General features: G+C 37.0%; 1 protein-coding gene across 9 annotated transcripts in view; it reads right to left on the bottom strand.

The window, feature by feature from the left end:
• Positions 1 to 24,174, bottom strand: part of MECOM (MDS1 and EVI1 complex locus) — a 701,730-nt gene that overhangs the window by 265,124 nt on the left and 412,432 nt on the right. The window contains exon 1 of one of the 9 annotated variants that reach the window (XM_066241057.1): positions 3,370 to 3,416. The exons of the other annotated variants lie outside the window; for them this stretch is intronic. The gene's annotated coding sequence lies outside the window, so the exon portion shown is untranslated. Of the gene's footprint in view, positions 1 to 3,369; positions 3,417 to 24,174 lie in introns of those variants that run through there. 9 annotated transcript variants of the gene reach the window in all.

Raw genomic sequence — 24,174 nt, 5'->3', positions numbered from 1 at the left:
TTTGAACCAGCAACCTCAGCATTCCAGGTCAAAGCTTTATTCACTGTGCCACCATAGGTCAGGCCAAAGCCATATTTTTATCATCAAATTACTTGTAGGTTGTTTATAAAATTATTTATTTAAAATATATGTATGTTTATATTCTACAGAATAATATTTTTACTTGTTTTATAAAGACCCTGATAAGTAATTTGATGACAAGCCTGAAATCAGAAATTATATATAAGGTTAGATGTAATAAAAAAAAAAGGTGGGCAAAAGTAGATTTATAGTTGTAAATACATGAAATAGAGCTTATTCATGTATTAATATTTATTAATAATTGTGTTATTTTACAACTGTAAATCTACTTTTGTCCCATCCTATATATATAAATAAAAATATATGAAGAGAAAATACAGAACATAAATATATATTTAAATATTTTTACTAATTTTATAAAAATCTGAGAAGTAATTTGGTGAGAAATCTGCAGATACCACTGTCATTTGCTGAGCCCCTTTATACCTGAGCCATTGGGTACGTGTATGTTCTATGAGGTCTATACTCAAGATGTAAAGTTATTGGGAAGAAAAAAATCATAGCCTGGCCTGTGGTGGCACAGTGGGTAATGCGTCGACCTGGAATGCTGGGGTCACTGGTTTGAAACCTTGGGCTTGCCTGGTCAAGGGACATGTGGGAATTGATGCTTTCTGCTCCTCCCCCCTTCTCTCTCTCTTTCTCTGTCTCTGTCTCCTCTCTCTAAAATGAATAAATAAAATCTTAAAAAAAAAGAAAAAAGTCATAAACCACTAAAGTAAGAGAAAGCCATGAAATGATAAGTAGAGTAGGGTAAGTAATGTTAAATACAAAGAAGAATGTTTCATTGGTTCAAACTCATCATAAAATGTTTTACAGAAGAGAAAGCAAGTAAGCAAAGCCTCAAAGAGTGGGTCAATGATTTCTTAGGGAGATGGAATGGGTCTGTGTGTGGTTTGGTGGAGGGTGATCAAAGGAAAGCTTGGGGAACACTCTAGCAAGGTACAAAAAGGAGGTGAAGTTACTCGAACATGAGGTATAGGTCTAGAGGAGGAGATAGCAGAAGAGATAAAATTGGAATGAAAGAATAAATATACTTCTAATGGCTGCTATCTTAATACCAAATGAATGAAATTAGATTTCTTTCCATAGAAAACAGTGAGACACTGAATAGTTTTTTCAATTTCCAAGCCTGTCATTCCAGAGCTGGGATTATTAAGGGGCAGTTTATGCAAATATATTCAACTTTCTTTACATGATCTTACAAAACAATATTGATCTCTCCACATGTGCAACCTCTTATAAGAACAATCATTTATTCCCGAGTTATAAGAAGACACTTGACATTCTGACAGTACAATGTTACACTTAGATTTTGCAGGAGGATTAACTTGGTCTATTGTGTGCTTCCTCTTAGGGTGTACTGAGAGCATTTCTAACCCAACTATGTTATCTAGGCCCACATTTTTTCTTCTCCACTCTCTCAAGGATGTGATGAAACATCCCAGGAAAGGTATAAAGATAACATATGTGACAGGAGTACAGATTAGGCAGAAAGGCTAACAACACCCAATCTTTTCTTACATCCACAAGGAGGCTTTGTCTTTTGTGTACTGCATTATTTACCACATCCATGTGTCCCTGTGGAAACTCACTACCCTAATCTCTCAACAAGCTCTGGGTATAAAGAACTTCCTCATTAAAAATTACTTGAAAGCTTTTTTTTTCCCAAGCTGTCCACACTGACCAGGGAGAAACCAACTGAACAACCTGATAAAGTTTCCTCTTTGAGAAAAGAAGTATCACATAGTTAATTCTTTCTAGAATAATGTTTCACCATCCTAGAAAAAAAATTCTTTAAAGCACCAAAGCCAAAGAATGGCTACTCAAGGCAGATGACACCAGATTCAGTCATCAGGGAGCTTATACTGTGATGCGTGTTTTAAGGGAAAAATGATGGTTCTATATGAAAAACATATAATATCCTATGTCCAACCTGATAGGCCCAGGATGTGCAGTCTTCATATAAATTCACAAACATGCATTTGCAACCAAGACAGGAAAAGCTACTGTCTTTAAGCTTGATCTTGACCTCAGCAATAACTTGTTGAGGAGTTTGGAAACCAATGCTTAGTATATGGTCATCACCTCTTAACTCCCTTCTTCCCCCAGTGAAATATGTTGCTGGAGCTATCTTTCTATATCATGGAAGTGCATAGATATTTGAAGAGCCATCTATTAGAGGAGATATAGTAGAGGAGAGACAGAGAGACAGGACAGACAAACCAGGGAAAGATTATCTAACAGTAGCTCAAAATCTCAATAACGAACCAGAAATTCGTTTATGGCAAGACTTCCATCTTTCATTAAAGAACATGTAGCTATTTATCAAATATGACCATCGTCTCTCTACCTAGCAGCCACCACAGAACCTGCATTTGCCTTTGCGTTCCTTCCTTCAGACAATGCATCCTTGTTCCATGGTCTCCCAGCTGTGACAGGCATGATAAAAATGGAGATTGTTTTGATAGTCTATGTGCTGTTTCTGCACTGACAGCAGCATGATAATTCGCCAAGTAATCAGAGTATGTTGGCATTTTTATAAATAAAGCACTAGGTTTTGACAGTAATCTGTGCAGAGGACTTGGAGGATGGACAAGAAATGTCTTCGTTCCCATGCGTAGGAACAAGCTCCCCTTGGCTCTTTTTCAGCACACTGAAATTTCTTTTGACCAAAAGGCAGCAGGAGCATAGCTATGACACCAGCCCAGCCGAAACCCTGCTCTCTCCAAAAGGACACAGGGAAGTATTTCTTTCCTCCATGGCTTGCAGGAATGCACTCCTGGGGCTTCCTGAGTTATACAAGGAGGATTTGATTTCACTAGGGTAGAGGCCTGGGGGTGGATAGGGAAGGGGTACGGAAACTAATGTTCAGCGAACTCCCACAGTGATCTGAGCTTACAGAAATTGTTTTGTTTCATCCTCACAATGACCCTGGGAGGTGGGTATTATTGTTCCCAAGTGACAGGCGAGGAAACCACGCACACTGTGGTGTGGTAACTAATGCTCTGTCCACAGCAATCTGCCCAGCAGTAGTTAGAGCTATCAGCATAGTGAAAGTATGAGAAAGGGTGATATGCATTTCTTCCTTTAAAAAAAATTTTTTTTTGGTTTGGTGGTGGGTAAAATAGTTCAAGCACAGGCTCTGTGGTATATATTTAATATTTTTTGTCAATAAAATATTTTACAGTTTCAGAGCATTTTATAGACATCATCTCTTAAAACTTTATTAAGAAACCCACCAGGAAGGAGCTAGACTTAATTATTACTTGACAAATGAGAAAAACTGACCTGAGAGTTTAGGCCAAGTGCCAAGGCCACGGCTAAGGAGCCGGAGGAGAGGGATCCAGCGCTGATCTTTCTTCTCCCCTGGTGCGAAGTCTCCCGCCCTGCTCAGATTCTCTCTTACCACTGAGCATGACAGAAGCTGAACCTGGACTTTTCTACTGTAGGTGCAGGAAGAGAGATGACAATGGGCTGGGGCTTGCTCTGTTAATGCAGTTTGCCAAGAAGAACTTGTTCTGACAACTAGAAGATTCAACTGTGGGACTTTTTACTGAGGGTATTTCCACAGCCCCTTCTTCACCACTCTCTTCCCTTCTCTTCCGAAGCCCTTATCCCAGTGAATCCCAGTCACACTTGATACAATCCAAGCTACCTTGCAGATGGTGACCCCTACAGTTAGTTTCAGCACTTCACCCTATACATAGATCGTATATCCCAGGCAGAACACAAAGTCCAGACGGTCAACACCAGAGCATCGAGTCCCACCTAGCATGGCTTTGAGAATTCCTCTATAGACTGAGCTTCTAAGCAGGGGGTGAACAGAAGTGCCACAAAGCAGCACTGTGGCAGCAGGCCATCCACAAACAGGAGCACAGCTGAGGGTCCAGTTTGTTTCACTCATAGAATCAACTCTTGGACTCTTCTCCACAACGACTAGAATCTGGGTGGGATGGCCTTTGGGCCAGTGGGTTACTGTTCTGCAAGACAGATGTCAAGTGCCCGTTTACAAATTCTGCTTTCCACAGAAGATTTAGAAATACTGAATAGGGCTATGATCTAGTAGCTGAAAAATAAAATCTGCCCCTCGCCAGTATTTTTTAAGGTACACTCAATAATTCATTTCAACCGCTTTAAAAAATAAATGTAGCACTTTTGTATAGGTTAGGGTAAATGTGTCTGATGAGCACGTAAAGCCCCGAGACATTCTACTTTGCAGCACTCTAATGCCAACAAGCCGCAGCTATGAACTGAGACACCTTCGGAAAAGGTGGAAAATTGAGTTCAATACTAACTTGGTTTTTGACCCTTCAAGAACACTGAATACACTGTATCAACTAACATACACAATCTTCTGACATCTGAGGGCCTGTATTTCCTTTCCAGAAGTTGGCTGACAAAGTCTTCTGCTCCCTTTAGCTTCTCTTTAATAAAGGAAGTAAAATAACTACTTTGAATGTTATTTATGATTGGGTCTGGAGGGTGATAGTTGCCAGATGTGAGATACTTCATGTAAACTATTAAACGATCAAGATCCCTGAAGTTGTATTGATTTCTACAAAGTGGATATATAATCCAAAGGGTCAAAATAAACATGGAGGCTCCCAAACTGTTGAATTCCATTCAACAACCCTCTGTGCCTGCCCCGGAACTAGGCACAGGAGGTGAAAGCGCGATGAAGATGAGCCAGAGTTGCTCAGAGGCCAGTAAAGGGCTGAGGCAATGCAGCAGGACAGGGGCCACATTGCTAGTGTGAGCCTGCAGTGCTGGAGAAGCCCAGAGGAAGAGAGGAGACTATGCGGCTTCAGAAAAGAGCTCAAGGACGCTCAAACTGGAAGTAACAGTTCAACCAGGCTTTGAATGATGAATAAGATTTTGCTGAAGATCTATAAATGGGATGAGAGAATGAACCCTCTGGGTAGAAAACAGCAAAGGCGAAAGGAACATTAGATGAGACAGAATAGATAGATGCTCTTGAGGATATTGAAGCAATATTCTATTCAGAGGGGGAAAATAGTAAGTATCTTGCCTGAACCTTTACAGAATGTTGTTTTGAAAAAGTATATTAATTTCAGATGTAAAACCATTTTTTGTGTGTACAAGTAAATACTCTAATTGAAGTGACATAGTAGACATATAGAATTTATTATCTGAAAGAAAATCTAATCAATAGGTATTTCATTTTGAAAAGTTAATAAAATATTAAGGCAAGAGTGGCCTTTTAAGCTTTGATTTTTAGATTCAGAGAAAGAGCTTAATTTTCAGTGACAAGGTCACTACTCGTTGAATGATCTCCCTCTGCTTTCCACAGAAATGATAGTTATTTCATTCTTGAATTATTTATTAAAATCAGACTTCACTAATCAGCATTTATTTAAACTTTTTTGTAGACAAACAAATGAATTCATGTTACCTTTGTTATTTCTATGAGTTCAAAGGGGCATTAAAGTACTTATGTAAAATTAAACATTAATTTTATGAAAGTGTTATTGGTATACAACAAAATCTTTTCTTCTCAGTTCATGCTAATTAATATTCAATGCAATACATAGACATGTATTTAATACTATTATCATCAAGGAAGGGCAGAGGGTTCAAGTCATTGTAAAGGACAATGTGGGTATATTTTATCTCCTGCTAATTAGCAAAATTAGATGAGCTTCTGGAAGATTATTTGAAAGCAAAGGTTTGCCAAGCCTACTTTCAATAAGCAGTTTTTATGTTCCCAATAGCCCAAGACTCAACTCTTAGATGACAGAAATAAATCTTTCGGCACATCCATCACGGTTAAAGCAAGTCACTTCCAAGGTCAACTGTAGGGTCAGAAACAAGGGGCATGCCAAACAGCCACATATGCAAAATCATAGACATCAGCTCATCTGAAACAAATGCTCTACCTCGCAAGAGAAAAATTATTTACTTGTTTACATTTATGGTATTGTGCTGATATAGTTTAATTTGAAGACATAATGAAAATTATGCATCTTTTTGCCAATTAAATGCTACCTTTCACAGAAGTTGTTTTTTTTTTTTTTAAGTATAAAAACTTTGACTCTTATTTTTGCCAAGATCTAGGTCAGGGAATAAACTGCACATATCTTAGGCAATGTATTTAATGCAATAGACATTATGTACATAGTTTATCATTATTGAGGTAGCCCTTCTTTCAAAAGGATGTCTTTACTAAACAAATGTGCCCTCATAACAGCAGCCTTTGAGAAGTAGGCATATGCTGATCCTATACGCTCTAACCTTCTTTGAAGCCTTTAAATACCTCACTTCAAAAACATGTCCTATTTTAATTATATCATCCTGATACATGAGAGATAAGGTGATTTCTCTACTTCCTGGATCAAAAGGAACAGCAGGATTAGATAGAAACAGCACATCAACTATCATATTAGCTGTCTCTAGATTATAACATTTGAACATTTTCTGCCCATGACACAAGCCTCCGTTCAGTGTCTATGAGGAAGTTTGTGCACTTTGTTTGACCTGACTGAACTTTGTCACACTGCCTTCTCACCACCCCTGCCGAAGCAAGCCACTAAATCTTACCAACTATCTCTTTGTTGTCTCTTGTATGTTCTCAGCCCCTCCTTCCAATCTTACCAAGCCAGTTAAGTTGCACTTTTCACCTTCTCTGTTGACATAAAATGAAGCAACTGCATTTATTTGATTATTGACTGCACATTTTGTCAACATCTCAAATTTTACAAGTCAACTAGATCATGTTTCAAGGCAAAGTCCTAAAATTTCATAGCTCATCTCTATTTACTTGCTCAGAGCCAAGTAACGAAATGGAAAACTCAGAACTCTAGAGAAAGTTTGTTTAGTCTTGTCATCATATGACTGAACTAAATTATTCAGCACCATATAAGTGTTTTAAAACATCCTATTATAGCAAAGGAAGTTATTAGTTTGTTAAAATATACTTAAATTTGATAGGCATTTAACCAATGTCTATGAAAGCAGAATGTGTCGGAATGAAAATTATTAGAGTGCTGAATGCAACAAGAATCGAGTGTGGCAGAGAAAGCATGTGCGGCGACTGTAAGGAGTGCTCACTTATAAATGAAAATGCTCGGGCAAGAGGCCTTGCTCCCAAGTTCAATGTCATAGAAGACAGAGTCACTCTCTTGTTCTCTACCCAGAGGATAAAAGACTTGCACTTAGTGGCTGGAACCATGATCACCTGAGTTGTTAAAATATTTCATGGAATACATTATTTAACCATGTTAATAAAATACTAGACTTACGATCATTTACATCTACATGTGCAACTTTAGAATAAGGCCCCTTACTAGTAAAAATATGAACATGAAGCTGATGATGAATATTGTTAGCTCCTTAACTAACATCCTAAGGTTTATAAAGAATCGCTTTTGGGGAAATGTTATGTAACATCAATAGATTTCCATATTGATGAGTATATATACATGAGTTCTTTTTTTAAAAACATAGACATTTAATTATTTTATGTTTGAGAAACCCAAATATTTTTTTTAGAATTGAAGATTTATCTTATTAGAAGTGATTTTGTGAAAAAAAAGGAAAAAAGAAAAATACCTAAAGTCTGTTAGTCAGTCAGCCCAGAAATTATGCCATGTGCTACATTCAGTTGCTAAGTTGGAATAAGATGAGAATTTTCCTATGATACTCTGTTTTGTAAGCTGTTTTGGTCTGTTATATGAATCAAACAGGTGCACACCTGATAAGAAGGAGATTTACTTGAAATAGAAAATAGGCATACAGGTTAAAACCTAACTAATGAACAAAGCAACTCCCTACACAAATAGGTAGTATCTGTGGTCTAGGGCAGGGGCCAAAAAACAGATGTCCTCAGATGCCAGGCAGGTTAGACAGATGATTGACACTGGTCTCATAGGGAATGCGGTATGATAGAGGCCCTGATTGTCACCTGACCACATGTGTCCAATGTGGCAGCATCTTTATGGTTTTAAGCTGAGCTAAAATCCAGCTTTTTATCTGATATGTCAGAATTATTAAATGCTGACCATGAATCCATACTGTTGATACAAAACAAAACATTTTCTATGACTTTTTGTTTGCCACCTTAGATAGAAGTTTCAGTGGTGTGTTATATAAACTTTAGATACTAATTTTAGATACAAATTACAAATGTTGCTCTTCAGAAAATATGAGAAGGAACTACCTAGTGGAAGAAGAAGTGCTTAAGCTGATAAATTCAGAACCACCTTAGACCAAAACCTCTATCCCTGCCCTCATCCCAAAATATTATATTAACAATCACTGACAGCATGCTAAGTGCCAAATTCCTTGTTGGAATCTAAAGACAGAGTGATAAAGAGGAAAGATTCAGACTTGACCTTCATTCAATTTAGAGTCAAATGGTTGGACTTACTTATAATCTTAGCACTCACTGGGTGATTTTCTGTCTTAGAGAATTTCAGGATACAAAGGAAATCCCTCTATTTATTACTTTCTTCCATACCTACTTATGCTTTATATTCATTATACATAAAGATAGCTGAGGAGACTATCTATCCATCTTCTTAGGAATCACTCTGGTTGAGCTCTGGTAGAGATTTGAACTTAACATAATAGGAAAGAATGCATAATTCTACTGGTGAACTCATTTTCATCTTCCTCAATGTTTTATTATAGATACTGCTACTTTTCTTTACCCTCTTTTCTTAAAGAGAGTAGTAGTATACCCATAAAAGAATGTTTCTGAGATTAGATGGTCATGTGAAATTAAAATCTTGTTAATAAAATGTGAACAAAAAATATGGTGTTGGGCTTCCAAAAAGTGTTTTGTAAGCCATTTGTCCTTTCCTACTGGTGTTCTAGTGCCCATATAGTGACTCTAAGAAAACTTTGAGAATGAAAGTCACCAATCAGGGATGATGAGGCAGAAAGATTAGGTTATTAATGACATTATGGGATCACTGAACCAACCCAGGACCACCTACTTCTACAGAGTAGCCATAAAGACTATGATATAGGCAGAATGACTAATGGTTTATTAATGTTATGTTGTAATGCATAATATTCTATTTTATTATGATATGTTCAACATAGCTCAATGTACTGTGCAAAACTGCAATAAACAAAGTTTTAATATAGTATGTTCATAAGTCTTTGCACATGCAGCTATAATGGTTGCCTCAGATGATTTCTATCTCCAGAATAAAGCTGTTTCTTCAATATATTCCAGAAGTACTTGTGAGTTTTAATATGTAAATTATGATAGTATTTATGCTTTAATATCTTCTATCTATCCACCTGGTAGATTTCATATTATGTGTGGGGGAAAAAATACCCTTCTAATGTGTTCCAAATATAATTCCAATTATACAGTGTCAATTAACTCAAGGTGACATCTCAAAATACCTGGAATATTTTTACCTTGAAAACCACATGGAGAGCGGGCAAGCACTTACTTAGTTATTGGCAGGAGTGAATCATTTATATAGCCTTTCTGGAACACTGAGAATAACTTAATTCTGGAGAGCTCTTAGAATTCCATTGCATTAAACCATCTAATGAATTATATTTAATTATTTTGATAAAAATCAAAATCAAGAAGAAAAATACTACTTAGCCTCAGAAGTTAGTCTTGTTCTATAGCTTCCCTTCCCCAATAGTCTTTTGTAAATAAATGAGTGACTAAAAGGAGTTCTATTGCAATATTTTAAGGAGAAAACTAAATTTAAATTTTTGAGTTAGAATTCAGTAAAATTTTGAATATAAGGAAAACTGTTAAAAGCGGTACTACTCACTCATTCCATAAGCATTTTTTATACTATCTTCTCTATACCAGACAATGAGCATTTACAACTGAATAAGAAAATGTGTTACCCACAAGAAGCAAGTAGACAGTAGACAACTAAGCAAAAAATTATTATACAGCATGACAAATGTCAATATAGCAAGTGTTCACAAAGTTTTATGTGTGCCAAAAAATGAGACAGTTAAATCTATTTCAGGAGTTAAAAAGACCACTTAAAGAGGGGGTGGGTAGGTGAAATTTTTAAGGTTGGTTAGGAATCAATTGAACAACAAAAAAAGGCTGAGGCCCTGGCCAGTTGGCTCAGCAGTAGAATGTTGGCCCGGCGTGTGGAAGTCAGGGTTCGATTCCCAGCCAGGGAACACAAAAGAAGCGCCAGTCTGCTTCTCCACCCTTGCCCCTCTCCTTTCTCTCTCTCTCTTCCCCTCCCACAGTCCAGGCTCCATTGAGGCAAAGTTGGCCTAGCATTGAGTATGGCTCCATGGCCTCCACCTTAGGCACTAGAATGACCCAGTTGCAACAAAGCAACACCCCAGATGGGCAGAGCATCGCCCCCTAGTGGGTATGTAAGGTGGATCCCAGTTGGGCATATGTAGCAGTCTGTCTCTCCGCCTCCCCGATTCTCACTTCAGAAAAATACAAAAAAAGAAAAAAAAGGCTGAAAGGCATAGCAATTAGAAGAAAGAATCTGCTTAGAATTCACTTAACTTTTATGTGAAAAGAACATAATAACTAGCACAAGCCTGCATGTGTTATATATTTTTTAAAGTGAGTACTAGCACAGTAGAATCATAAAAAACATACCATTAAATATTTTTGTAATTCTGTGTCTAAAGACTAGACAAGAGTAAATAACAATCTTAATAAACTGATAATATATAATTGATACCTATGACTCTTCCAACATCGGATTCCATGGAAACACTGCAGTGACCTGATTCATGAAAATTCCTGGAATGGTGAGCAAAAGTAAATTGTCTTTCTTATTTTTAAAATGTCTCTGAGTAGTAAGTATTTTTCTTCTTGATTTTGATTTTTATCAAAATAATTAAATGTAATTCATAGAAAAATCTTAAAATAAGTGACATTTTCATTAAAGTAGCATCTTTCATTGTAAATAACAATGAAATAATATAATTTTAAAAATTATATTTTTAAAAAGCTTTTATTTCTTCCTTTTACATATATGTATACACCCTAAATTTATATTAATACATATACCTATTCCTACTCATATAAGTAATATAGCCAAAATTGGCAATTGCAGTGCTCAATTATGTACATATTTATACCTATAGATAAGTTTTAAATAATAATGTTGATTATAATGTCATCACAAATATTACTCTTTCTGCCTCTACTCCTGTTATTAATGACAGAAATGACTACTCCAACATTTTTATCAGTTTTCATGTGTTTATATTTTAAGCATTAAACATCCTAATTATATATAGTCTACCGGGAAGTTCTGTCCGTTTCTATCATAAGTTTCAACACATAAGCACATGTTTATTTGGCGCATGTGTGCCTCTCTATTTTTATCACTTAATGTATACATACTGACATAGCAAATTAACTAAAATAAAGTTGATTCATGTTAGTCTTATGTGTGAAGCGATAGTGTACCCATGGCTACTGATAAAGTTCATTTACACCACTGTAATTTTTACGAATTTCAACAAGGAAGAAATGCTACAGAAGCATGTCTGTCGCATCCACCCTATTCCCCGGACTTAGAACCCTTCACTATCACTTGTTTTTGTCCTTATAAAATTTTTTGAAGGGCAAATAATTCAAAAATGAAGATGATATCAAACAAGCACTGGTTCAATTTTTCGCATCAAAAGATAAAACATTTTTCAAAAATGGGATATACAAATTGCCCTCACGCTGGCAAGAAATTATTAATAATAATGGCAATTATATTATTTAATAAAGCTTATTGATGGTAAGAAAAATTTGTATTTTGTTTTATTCCAAAAACAGACAGAACTTTCTGGTAGACCTTATATATTACATTTAATCCTTTACCATTATCACCAAGATAAAAAATTAGTCCCATTTTGCAAATGAGAAAAATGAGTCTCATAAAGGTTAAGCAAGTTGTCACTGGTCACAGTTAATAAAAAGAGAAGACTATCTAAACATACTTATAACTTCCAACTTCCAACTTCTTACCACTTGTTGACTGTATAGGTTTGGACCTCTCTGAATCTAGGTTTCCTCATCTAAAAGTTGGCAACAGCCATCATACCTATATGATGGCTTTGAATATGGAATCTAATATTGAATACAAGGATTCTTGTAAAATATAGACAGTCATAAAAATATTAACTAGCATCCCCATGAAAAGGTAATAAAAAGATGTATGTAATAAAAACTTTAAAACAGAAAGGCTTACAAAAAATAACAGAGTAGATGACAAGAGAAGACAGGAATAGCGCACTGCAAGTGTTTCTTATGGTTTTACTAGTGTTATAACACTGGAAAATGATAGAGATCTTAAAAACATCATTTATCTCACATTCCATTTAAGATTGATCTCAAAACACATAGAATGGACCGCATAAACTGACCCTACTATAAAAATTCAAAGGGCTTGCCAGATTCATCTTTTTTTATTTTAATCTTTTAAAAGCATGTTGAAATTATATTCATTTGACTTTAGTGAAGCTTTTCTCTAAAATAAATTGCCTATACATGCGCACACTAACACATGTGGAATTATTTTTCTGTAATCCTCAGAAAGGCTTTTGATTCTTCTTCTGATTCACCAAGAAAAAGTCAGTGAGGAAGTGTGATGCATCCCGGGATTTGGATGGCTCCACAGTCAACTGCGTATATCCACATAGAAACCAGATGACTGCAGAAACCGCTTCTTTTTTATTTTTTAAAATAATGAATTATTGAGGTGTTTCTACAGACTCTTATCCTCTAATGGATAAAAAGTGCAAATCAAAGGTGAACGGAAGGGAAAGGGCATCCAAAATTCTCAGGCCACGCATCGCAGTGGGACATCCCACGGGACAACTTCTTAGAAAGTAACATTTTACTAGGACCTAGGATGCTGCAGTAAAGAGTCTATGGCTTCTATTACTCAAGGAAATGGAAAGAAGGGGGAAAGGGGAAACCTTGGTCAAGAACATTTCATTCTCCTTGCACTTTGAAGGCTTAATTTTTTCCCCTCTCTGAAAAAACTAACCACAAGTTTATAAGATAGGATGTTTAAGGGGCTTCACTTTTTAATCTCTCAATACTAATTCCCTAAAGCTTTGAACTGACAGGCTGGCCAATGTAAATGAGCCAGAACAAGAGTCAGAGCCAGAATTTTTGTTGTACCATGACAAAAAATGTGTTATTAGTCTCAGTGATTAATGAGCATGCAAGAGGAAGGGATATAACAAGTAGAAGATTGTCTTGGTATGTGCCCAGCTTACACAATATCAGGGCAAAATACAACTGACTTGACTACATTCTCGTATATACACCACTACACATTTTGTTTAGAGTGGCTGTAACATATGGGACATTTCATGTGAATTTTCATTTACATTTAGCATTTCAAAATGAACAAAAAATAAAAAAAGCTCACAGACACAGACAACAGTGTGGTAATTGTCGGGGGACGTTTGGGTGGGGGGAGAGACGGAGGAGGGCACAGTGGGGTAAATGGTGATGGACAGAGACTTGACTTAGGGAGTCAACACAATACAGATAATGTGTTGTAGAATTGTGCACCTGAAACCTGTATAATTTTGTTTAACCAGTATCACCACAATAAACTCAATAAAAAGAAAAATAATTAAAAAAAATTCTAATAGACACTAGTATATAGCCAACCCTGACTATTAATTAATATACTTGTTTGTTACCTGTACTGTATTTAAATTTTGTCTTAAATAATTTAGATTCAGTACCTAGTGGTGAGGTAATTTCACTGGCAAAGCAAATTAACTACAACATGGAAACCCATGCATGCAATCATCAAGGATAAATTTAGTAAGAAATACCATTAAAACTCAAACACTAGGGGTAGAAAAAAGAACTTGGCATTAAGGAAACAAAACTTTTTTAAAAAATGTTCTCAAAAAATATGATATTCTCACATGAGCATAGCATTTCATTTTATGAAATTTAAATTAGCATTCTCTTTCCTGATGCCTGGCCACCGAAAACATTGAGAAGGACAGAAGGATCTGCTCACAGATTATACGTGTTTATGAAGCACAAATCAAATGTCAACTATTCATCAGGCTCAGATGAAGCAGAAGAAAAGAAAGCCTGGAGAAAGTTAGGCAGGATGGGGAGGAATGGAGGGACAAGAGACACAAAGAGGTAATCCATCAACCGCACCGCTACACCGTGTCAAAGCTGCAAACAGCTGGGATCTGCCAAGCCAACGAGAAAAGCAGCCTGATGTTTGAAGAATTAAATAAAGTATAAGACAAATAACAGGATGACGACATAGTAATTGCCCACAGTAGACTTTAGGGAGAAAGGGGAATTTTTATTTGATCAGTTGCTTGGCTGAAACTCTCCTCCAACTTGAGCTCTTCTTATTTTAAAGGCTGGGCCCCCAAAATAAACAGACCCAGTGCCACACCAAAGCAATGAAAAATAATTCATCGATTAAACAAAAATTTAACAAATGTCACTTTCCCATATGACAGATATAAAATTTTAATTTTTTATTTTGTTTGGTATTATGATAATATAATGTTTTAGAAATAACTGTTGCAGATAATAAAAAAGTAAAAATAAAAAAAATAAGCAAACAAACCATTTTTACTTATAATGTTTGAGAAAAGGAAGCTGTATATAATATTATGGCTTCCCACTTCTTTTCACTACTTTTCTTTCTTTTTTTTTCTTCCTCTCTCTTTCCCTCCCTCCCTCTCATCTTTCCTTCCTTCCTTGAATTCTTTTTTTGTTTTGTTTTAAATCCTAAAGGGAAACTCAGTCAGTAGCAATTTCATTCACTTTTTGAGGCATCTCTCCGGACCTCACTTCTGAGTGTTTTTCTTTTTTTACTAACACTTTATTTTAAAAACTAAAATTTTCTAGCAAGGAATGTGCATATCTTTACTCGTTCTTTTCTGCTTTCCTATAAGATTAAGTCTATAAAAATTAGTATTGGTTTTATCTAATCCTATTTTATCCCACAATTTGCATAATGATTCTTAGTTACTCATTTACATTTTACACATTGTTCTGAAATAAATTCTGCTGCTCAAATAGAAGTTATCCATAAAGAGGTGATACAGTTATGAACTCTAGCTTCATGGATGGGTTGGGTTAAGATTACAGATACATAAAATAAGGTAAAACAAGTGACACTATTAGGTCATTTCATCCATATAATTGGTTCTCAAAGCTGAAATCACCTGAGAAGTTTGAGAAAGAACTGATACATGGACCCTCGCACCCAAAGATTCAAATCTGATTGATGAAGGTGGGCCTTGGGAATCCGTTTTGTTTCTCTACAGGTGACTCCAACGAACAACCAGGAAGTAGAGGCAGAGAACTCTTGTTGATGAGAGGGAAGAAGTCATTCTTTATGAAAAAGAAAGGCTTGAGGCCAGGGAGAACAGACACTAAATCTGTAAAACACACTGGGAAGACGGTCAACCATTTCCAACTCACTTATGATTTTCAAAAACTAGTTTTTTTAATTGATCAGAGAGATATATGGAAGAAAAAGGCAGGAAAATAAATAATTGCAAGTATCTCCGTGGTGCCAGTGACCCTCTGAAGGTGGAGTCTAAGGACAAAATGAACCGTCTAATGAAGACTATGCAGCTCTTCAGCTAAGACAGGCAGAGCCATGGTCAAGGTCTGTCTTTGGAGTTAAATTACATAACTAACTAAATTTATTTAGATTTCCCTTCCCCAGTCTGTATTTTCTCAGTAGAGGTAACAGAAAGTTCAAAAAGAGGAAAACAGTATGGCAATTCTAGGAGAGCTCCAGTTATGCTGGTCTGTGACGTGTAAGAAAGGAATGGCCCCACTGGTTTACACAAAACACGGTCATTATTTTCTTCAGAGGTCTGTCTTTCCCTATGCCACTGAATTCTGCCTACCACTGGATTGAACAAGGAGGCAGAAATTGGCCACGAGACAGAATTACTCACACATCTCAGACAAGCCATAGGAGAAGAAAAGAGAGAAAACAAGGTCCATAGAAATTGTGCCAGTAAGAAGCTCAGAACTATTTGTTAAGAGTTTTTAGCATTTGAGATGTATAGACTAACTTCACTTTGAGTTAGAAAAAATGGCCTTCTCTGTATTCTTCATGCTAATTTTCCTTGTGATAACTTTCCTCAGTCCTCCTTTCTGGAGCAGAACACAAGCTTGTCCCCTCGGGTCTGTGCCTCACTGCTCCTTCAGGTGCCAGAAACAGGTGAGTTCATGGGCTGCCAGTTTAATAAAATGGGAAAAGATTGTTCCAGTGAAAGCAGAGAAGACATTTGAATATTCTATAAGTATAACTTTCAATATAAGTACTTAAATGTATAATTGGGATTCATGCAGTAATATGAATCAGAACCCCACAGTTGATTTAACTGGAAATTTTTGAAGTACCTTAATTTTTGTTATGATGCATTAACATATATTTTCCTTATTTATGTTTCTTTTATTTGTTTTTATCCAAAGTAGTATGAAATGATTTGAAAAAAGGAGTTTAATAGTCAGTTTTATTGATAATTCAGCTAGTATTTGATCCATTATTAAAATATTATAGACATGTATGTACAGTAAATTTATTTTTTAAATCCATTTTTATTAAACTATGATTTCAATCCATTTATAACAAAAAACTTTAATTTTTGGTATCCTTATATATATTTATTACTTAATAATACTTAGAGAAATAGACATTGGAAGAATTTATGCAAAATAAGTTTTACATTTATTTTAGACAATTTACTATTTTTTAGTAGTTGATTTTGTTAATGTCAAAATGGTTTTCCTGAATTTATTTTTGGTGACTATTTTATATAAAATAGTTGTTATAACGCACCCTTTTCATTTCACAGAGATGTTGAAATTCCAGTGAAATCACAAGTGTTCTATGTAAGGCACAGGAAGCCATCTTTTCAAAAAATATGATAGAAGGTCTTGTAATAACATTTCCTGACTACAATCTAGGGAGCTTTCAGGGGGACCAAATCAAGTCATAGAAGCACAGCCTCCTATAAAAAATGAAAAATATTAATAAATACAACATTGCTCTCTCATTAAATAAAAGCTCACCACAAAAAGAGTACCTCACAACCCAGAGAGAAAATATTTAATATCTTAAAGCAAATCAGTAAAAACATTCAAAGTGACACTATTTTTATTTGGGGGTAAGGTTAAGTCTGAAAAAACTGAATGTAAGTCACCTATCAGTGTTTAAAATAAAATACATCTTTAATATGTATCAATCTTATGCTTTAAAAAGATTCCCTATTAAAACACTGTATTTCTTCCTTAAAAGTTTTGTGATAGGTTTCTGGCCATTTCTATTCATTGCTACACAGAAGAGAATGTCTGGGCAGGTGATTTACTAACATAGATTACTGCTAAATGAGAATAAACTTTGACTCATTTAAATTAACTTCAATATTTATTGTTACAAGCTTGACAATGCTCTTGGAAATGATTAAGCATGACCTCTAGAATAAATGAATTTAATAAAAAAGACTAAAAAGTAGCACGACATTCTTGTTACAAGAACCGAGAACCTGATATTATTTTGAATCTAAAGAACCTGTCCGGAACTTTATATAATTTTACCTCAAGAAATGCAATGCAAGATACTCTGAAAACTACAATGACTACCCCAAAGAAACAAAGTAGTTGAATCATATTTGTAAATTTACTGAAATAGGAAGCAATTCTGTCTTCATATTTGACTGCTTCCATGGACAGATTTATCATTTATTTAAAAACAAAAACACTACCTGTTTAGAATCATTGCTTAATTTAGAAATTATTTAAGTCAGCCAATAAAGTAAATTATAAGCTTGAAAACAGAATAGCAGGACATACAGAATACTATCACTGTTAACATTTAATCTCTGTATAAAAATATTAAATTTTTTAAAATTTTTTCATTGATTGGAGGGGGAGGGAGAGAGAAATGAAGGGAGCGAGAGAAAGAGAGAAAAGCATCAGCTCATTATTGCACTTAGTTGTGCATTCACTGGTTGCTTCTCATAAGTGTCAGAGGTGCCCTGATCGGATATCAATCCTTCGACCTCAGTGCTCCAGGATGACACTCTATCCACTGAGCAACCCAGCCAGGGCCAAAATATATAAATGTTTTTAAGCAAGAAGGAAACTTGATAAGAAAAATCACTTTGATCTTTTTGCTATTATAAGACATTTTTCCACTAGTGCCTCTCATGAGTCCACTAGTGATTCACAGGAGAATGAGACCTTTCAGACCTATGGTTCAAAAGCATAAGCTTAAAGAAGATCTCAATTTCTTTATTGATTCCACACACACAGTTTCTTGCTGGTTTCAAGAATATTTTTTAGCAATATTAATATTAAGCTCCATCTTTTTAGCTCATAATGTCACTAACATAAGAAAAATTAATTGATGGCTCTGATATAAACCCCCAGGGGGTTATTGTTGCCTGGGATGATGTCTCGTTGCTGTACCTGTGTCTGTCTTGTCCGGTCACTCGGCATGTCCACCACCCCTGTCAATGCCCTCCACACTCTGAAGCCCTAGTAAAACACTGTGTATTCAGAGGGTGCCCAAGATGTGCTCCAGGAACTGAATCCTTGTAAGAGAGCATTGTTAAAACAGGACAGCGGCCCTTGCTTGACCTCCAGCTTTCTACACGAATAGATCTGAAAAGATGTAGCCCTGTATGCAAGTGTACTTTTCACATGGTGACTAATGTTTAATATAAGCTATACTCAGCCATTACAGGAAAGTAAAGATGATATCAGCAACCAACCCTGCGTGACAGCCTATCTGTCCTTTGTGACCATTTTCAATACTGTTTACCAAAGGAAAACAGGTTTTCAAAAACCCATTCCTTTTGTTAAAAATGCAAGAGAATGTACAGGTGCTGTATAACCATGAAATGCATAGGATTTGAATCTATGGATTATTTGCTAGTGGTATCAGAGGCTGTTTGTGACCAGTCACACTGAACAACCTGAGCATCTTCAATGTGCCTCACAATTCTGGGCCCTCAAACAAGCTCTTCCCACTGCCAGGAATCTGACCTCTCCCATTTCCTACCACCCCTCCTTTTAACTCCTACTCATTCTTCAGCATCAGCTGAAATTTCATTTCCTCCAAGAAGTTTCCCGGATGCCTAACAAATGAAGCTAAGTCTCACAGCACCTCCTCCTCACACAGTGTAGTAATTATCACCCTTTGTCTTAAGTGCCCTTTGCTTGCAGGTCTCTAAGCTATAAACTGTCAACTCTGGATTGCTGGATTCTGTGTCTTGGTCCCCACTGTGCCCCAAATACCTGTGATGGTAGGTAGGCAACACATAGGTCATTACCAATGAATCGAAGTATAAATTGGGGCTATGAGACAAGGGAAGCAATTTATGTCAAAGAAGTTTCTTTAGATATAACACATTTTTTTTGGAATTATTATGGGCATTTGGGAAATGTATCTATATTTAGGGGTGGGGGGAATGTGAGGGACTGTGTTTGTATGTGTGTGTTGGGAAACATAAAAGCTGCAGGAAAGGTAGAAAGGATGTGAAAGAAATCTCAGTCTGAGGGGGACCAAAACATTGCCACCATGCCTGATTAGATGGTGGTACAGTGGATAGAGTGTTGATCTGGGACCAAGGTTCAAAGCCCTGAGGTCATCTGCTTGAGCATGGAGTCGCTGGCTTGAGCATGGGATCATAGACATGACCACATGTTTGCTGGCTATAGCCCAAAGGTTGCTAGCTTGATCCCAAGGTCACTGGCTTGAGCCCAAGGTCTCTGGATTGAGCAAGTGGTCACTGGCACAGCTGGTACACCCCCCCACCCCCATCAGGACACATATGAGAAAGAAATCAATAAACAACTAAAGTGCTGCAACAAGTTGATACTTCTCATCTGTCTCTTTACCACTTCTCTCATTAAAAATAAATAAAGTTTTGCCACCCTAAAACAAGCCTTTTGAGATATAGATTTTTAACTAGTTATGAAGAAACAAAAACTCAGATAGAATATTTGACCCTCCCCCATCTTACCTGCCTAAAGAAATTCAGAGAAAAAAACTTGCTTAAAGGAAAAGAGCGTCATTAGCATCATAATACAAAGGAAAGGTGGCAAGCAAGAAGGAATCTGACAAACCTGCTTGTTGAATTCTCCTCTGTGTCCCATTTTGTTTGGGCAGCCCAGCAAGAATTCATTCACTACATGTTTGCTCTTTCTCATCTATCTGTAAAATACCTGCTTTCCCTTGACATCCCAGATTTCTGACCCCTTCTCCTTGTCTAAAATGTCAAGTGAACGTGGAATGCCCAATGTGGCTTCCAGTCTCACTATCTTATGGCATCCCCACAAGTACACCTGTAATAAATTTTGGAATTTTCTCATGTTAATTTATTAGTCCAGTCAGAAGAACTTAGAAAAATCGGACACAAACTATTTTGGGGCCCTTTCTATCCCATTTTCAGGGTTCCTGTAACAAAGTGAAATGTTTGGTCTCTCTGACTCCATGTTGTTCAAGCCTGCTTTGTTCCCCTGGCTTTCAGGCTAATAGCTCCCACTTAGTCTTGCTTACAGTCCCGTACAGGCATGCTAACCATTAGCCCAATTCTGCTGGGGCTTGTGGAGGTAAGGGAAGTGCGTATTATTTATCAAAGATTTGCAGGTACTTAGTGACAGGACTCATATCAACTCGCACCATCTTCCTCTAACCCAGGGGTCCCCAAACTTTCTACACAGTTCACTGTCCCTCAGACCATTGGAGGGCCGGACTATAAAAAAAAAAAAACTATGAACAAATCCCTATGCACACTGCACATATCTTATTTTAAAGTAAGAAAACAAAACGGGAACAAATACAATATTGAAAATAAAGAACAAATAAATTTAAATCAACAAACTGACCAGTATTTCAGTGGGAACTATGGGCCTGCTTTTGGCTAATGAGATGGTCAATGTGCTCCTCTCACTGACCACCAATGAAAGAGGTGCCCCTTCCGGAAGTGCGGTGGGGGCCAGATAAATGGCCTCAGGGGCCACATGCGGCCCGCGGGCCATAGTTTGGGGACCCCTGCTCTAACCCCTGCTGGCACCCAGGTATCTGCAGTGTCAATTACCACTTGCCCCTCCCATATCCTCATATCCTCTGACTTCCATGAAAAGAAACCTAAATAAAGTCTGCACTTTCTTAAGATGGATTTGAAGAACCATTTTAGGTCTCCCATATGGTCAGCTGGCCTTTACTAATCAATAAAACTTTCCTTATTCCAAACTCTAATGTTTTGAATTTTTGCCTTTCTAAGCATAGGGCACACAGACTTTAGAGTAGTGACATTCCCTGAGATAACATTTCATTCTGCTTGGTACACCATCAACTATCTTTGCAGAATCCCTGCTTTCCTCACTAGATTATAAACACCTAGAATGTAGAGACCATGTTTTTTTTGTTGTTGTTTTTATCATTGTCCGTAGTGCCTTGGCAGATCAGGGTGAAGGCAATAGGAAAAGGGAAACCAGGGGGAGCTGTATTTTCACATTCTCAGGGTAGAAGTGTGGAATCATGCAGGAGGAAATCAGGATGAGAGAGAGCTCTGTTTTCAAGGCAGTCACAACAATTTAAGCCATTTATTCAGTCTGATTTCCAGAAAATATTATATAGAGTAATTCCATGATAAATTAGAATAATTAAATGCAATAAATGAAATAACGTAAGCCGTAAGCTTCATAGAAAACCTAAAGCATGTAGGCACTCAACAAATGTTCATTTCTCTCTGCTATTTAATCACTTGTCAGGTAGCCTATCACATTGGCAGCATTTATGTGGGCTTGATGTCATGTGAATTCAGTGCTAAATTAAGGCTCCACACTAAGAGTTTTCAAAATGTGGTCATCTAGAACCTTTCAGCAATGCAAATTGGTGGGCCCACCCCAGACCTATTGAATCAGAAACTTTCTAGGTGGGGCAAAGTTACTTTTGTTAAAAGACTTTTTCCATGAGACTCTATAGCAAGGGTCGGGAACCTATGGCTCACGAGCCAGATGTAGCTCTTTTGATGGCTGCATCTGGCTCGCGAACAAATCTTTAATAAAAAAATAATAACGTTAAAAATATAAAATATTCTCATGTATTACAATCCATTCATTTCCTACCACTCACGTTCATGGTTGCGGGTAGCTGGAGCCGATCAGAGCTGTCCTCCGGGACAACACAAAATTTTTACTGGATAATGTGTAATGTACATGGATTGTTGTGAGGTCAGGAAGTAAACTTCCCTCTTTTTAATCAAGTAGTCAGCTAGCTAATTGAAGAAACCCTTTTGACAAAGAAGATGGCTAAAAGAAAAAAAGATGAGTATCATACTTCTCAGCAGGAATGGACAGAGGAATTTGCCTTTGTGGGGAGAGCAGGTTCTGCAGTGTGTCTAATGTGCAATGATAAAATTGCATCGATGAAATGGTCAAATATAAAGCGGCACTTCAACACACACCATACTACATTTGCATCGAAATATCCAGCGGGGGACAGCAGGAAGAAAGCATGTCAAGAGCTACTGTGCAGAGTGCAAGCTAGTCAGCAGCAAGTCTGTGTTTGGACCCAACAAGGTGACTGAAATTCGGCTAGTTTTGCTGCTGCTTTAGCAATTGTGAGAAATGGAAAACCATTCACAGATGGGGAGTATGCCAAAACATTCATGCTTGATGTTGCCAATGAACTTTTTGATGACTCTTTGGATAAAGACAAGATAATCAAACGAATAAAAGACATGCCTCTGTCAGTAAGAACTGTTCACGATCGTACCATCATGATGGCAAATCAAATTGAGGCAACACAAGTAAAGGACATAAATGCAGCACCATTCTTTTCTCTCGTTTTGGATGAGTCAACAGACGTAAACCATTTATCCCAGTTCAGTGTGATTGCAAGGTATGCTGTAGGTGACATACTACGTGAGGAAAGTCTTGCTGTTTTGCCTATGACAGACAACAAGAGGGGAGGATTTATTCAAGTCTTTCATCGAGTTCACTAAAGAAAAAAAATCTACCAATGGATAAACTTAATTCGGTGTGTACTGATGGTGCTCTGTGCATGGTGGGGAAAAACAGAGTATTTGTAGCACTTCTTCATGAACATGAAAAGAGACCCATCCTAAGTTTTCACTGCATCCTACATCAGGAGGCGCTTTGTGCTCAAATGTGTGGTGAGCAGCTTGGTGAGGTGATGTTGCTGATCATTCGGTTGGTCAACTTTATTGTTGCCCGAGCTTTAAATGATCACCAGTTTAAAACACTGCTGGATAAAGTTGGGAATAATTATCCTGGTCTGCTTCTGCACAGCAATGTACGTTGGTTGTCAAGAGGGAAGGTGCTCAGCCATTTTGCAGCTTGTCTGAGCAAAATCCAGACTTTTATTGAAATGAAAAACGTCGAGCATCCTGAGTTAGCTAACATTGAGTGGCTCCTGAAGTTCTACTATCTTGTGGACATGACTGAACATCTGAACCAGCTCAATGTGAAAATGCAAGGCATTGGAAATACAGTCTTATCCCTTCAACAAGCAGTGTTTGCATTTGTAAACAAACTAGAACTCTTCATCGCCAACATTGAAAAGGTCGTTTACTACACTTTGAAAACCTGGGAGAGTTTAAAGATGCATGCACAGCAAGTGACCCTGCTCAACATCTTGATCTCCAGCAGCTAGTGGCCTTCACATCTAATCTCCTGCAGTTATTAATGCGTGCTTTGAAGAATTTCATGAGCGCACTTGTCTTTTTTTAACTTTTTTTTTTTTTAATAGAGACAGAGAGAAAGTCAGAGAGAGGGATAGATAGGAACAGACAGGAACAGAGAGAGATGAGAAGCATCAATCATTAGTTTTTCTTTGCGACACCTTAGTTGTTCATTGATTGCTTTCTCATATGTGCCTTGACTGTGGGCCTTAAGCAGACTGAGTAACCCCTTGCTTGAGCCAGCAACCTTGGATCCAAGCTGGTGAGCTTTTTGCTCAAGCCAGATGAGCCCACGCTCAAGCTGGCGACCTTGGGGTCTCGAACCTGGGTCATTCTGCATCCCAGTCTGATGCTCTATCCACTACACCATTGCCTGGTCAGGTTGCACTCATCTTTTTAAGTTTGTCACCCATCTACACG

Source organism: Saccopteryx bilineata, chromosome 8 (assembly GCF_036850765.1).
Source record: "Saccopteryx bilineata isolate mSacBil1 chromosome 8, mSacBil1_pri_phased_curated, whole genome shotgun sequence".
Taxonomy (NCBI): Eukaryota; Metazoa; Chordata; class Mammalia; order Chiroptera; family Emballonuridae; genus Saccopteryx; species Saccopteryx bilineata.
This window is presented reverse-complemented; position numbering and strand designations above follow the sequence as displayed.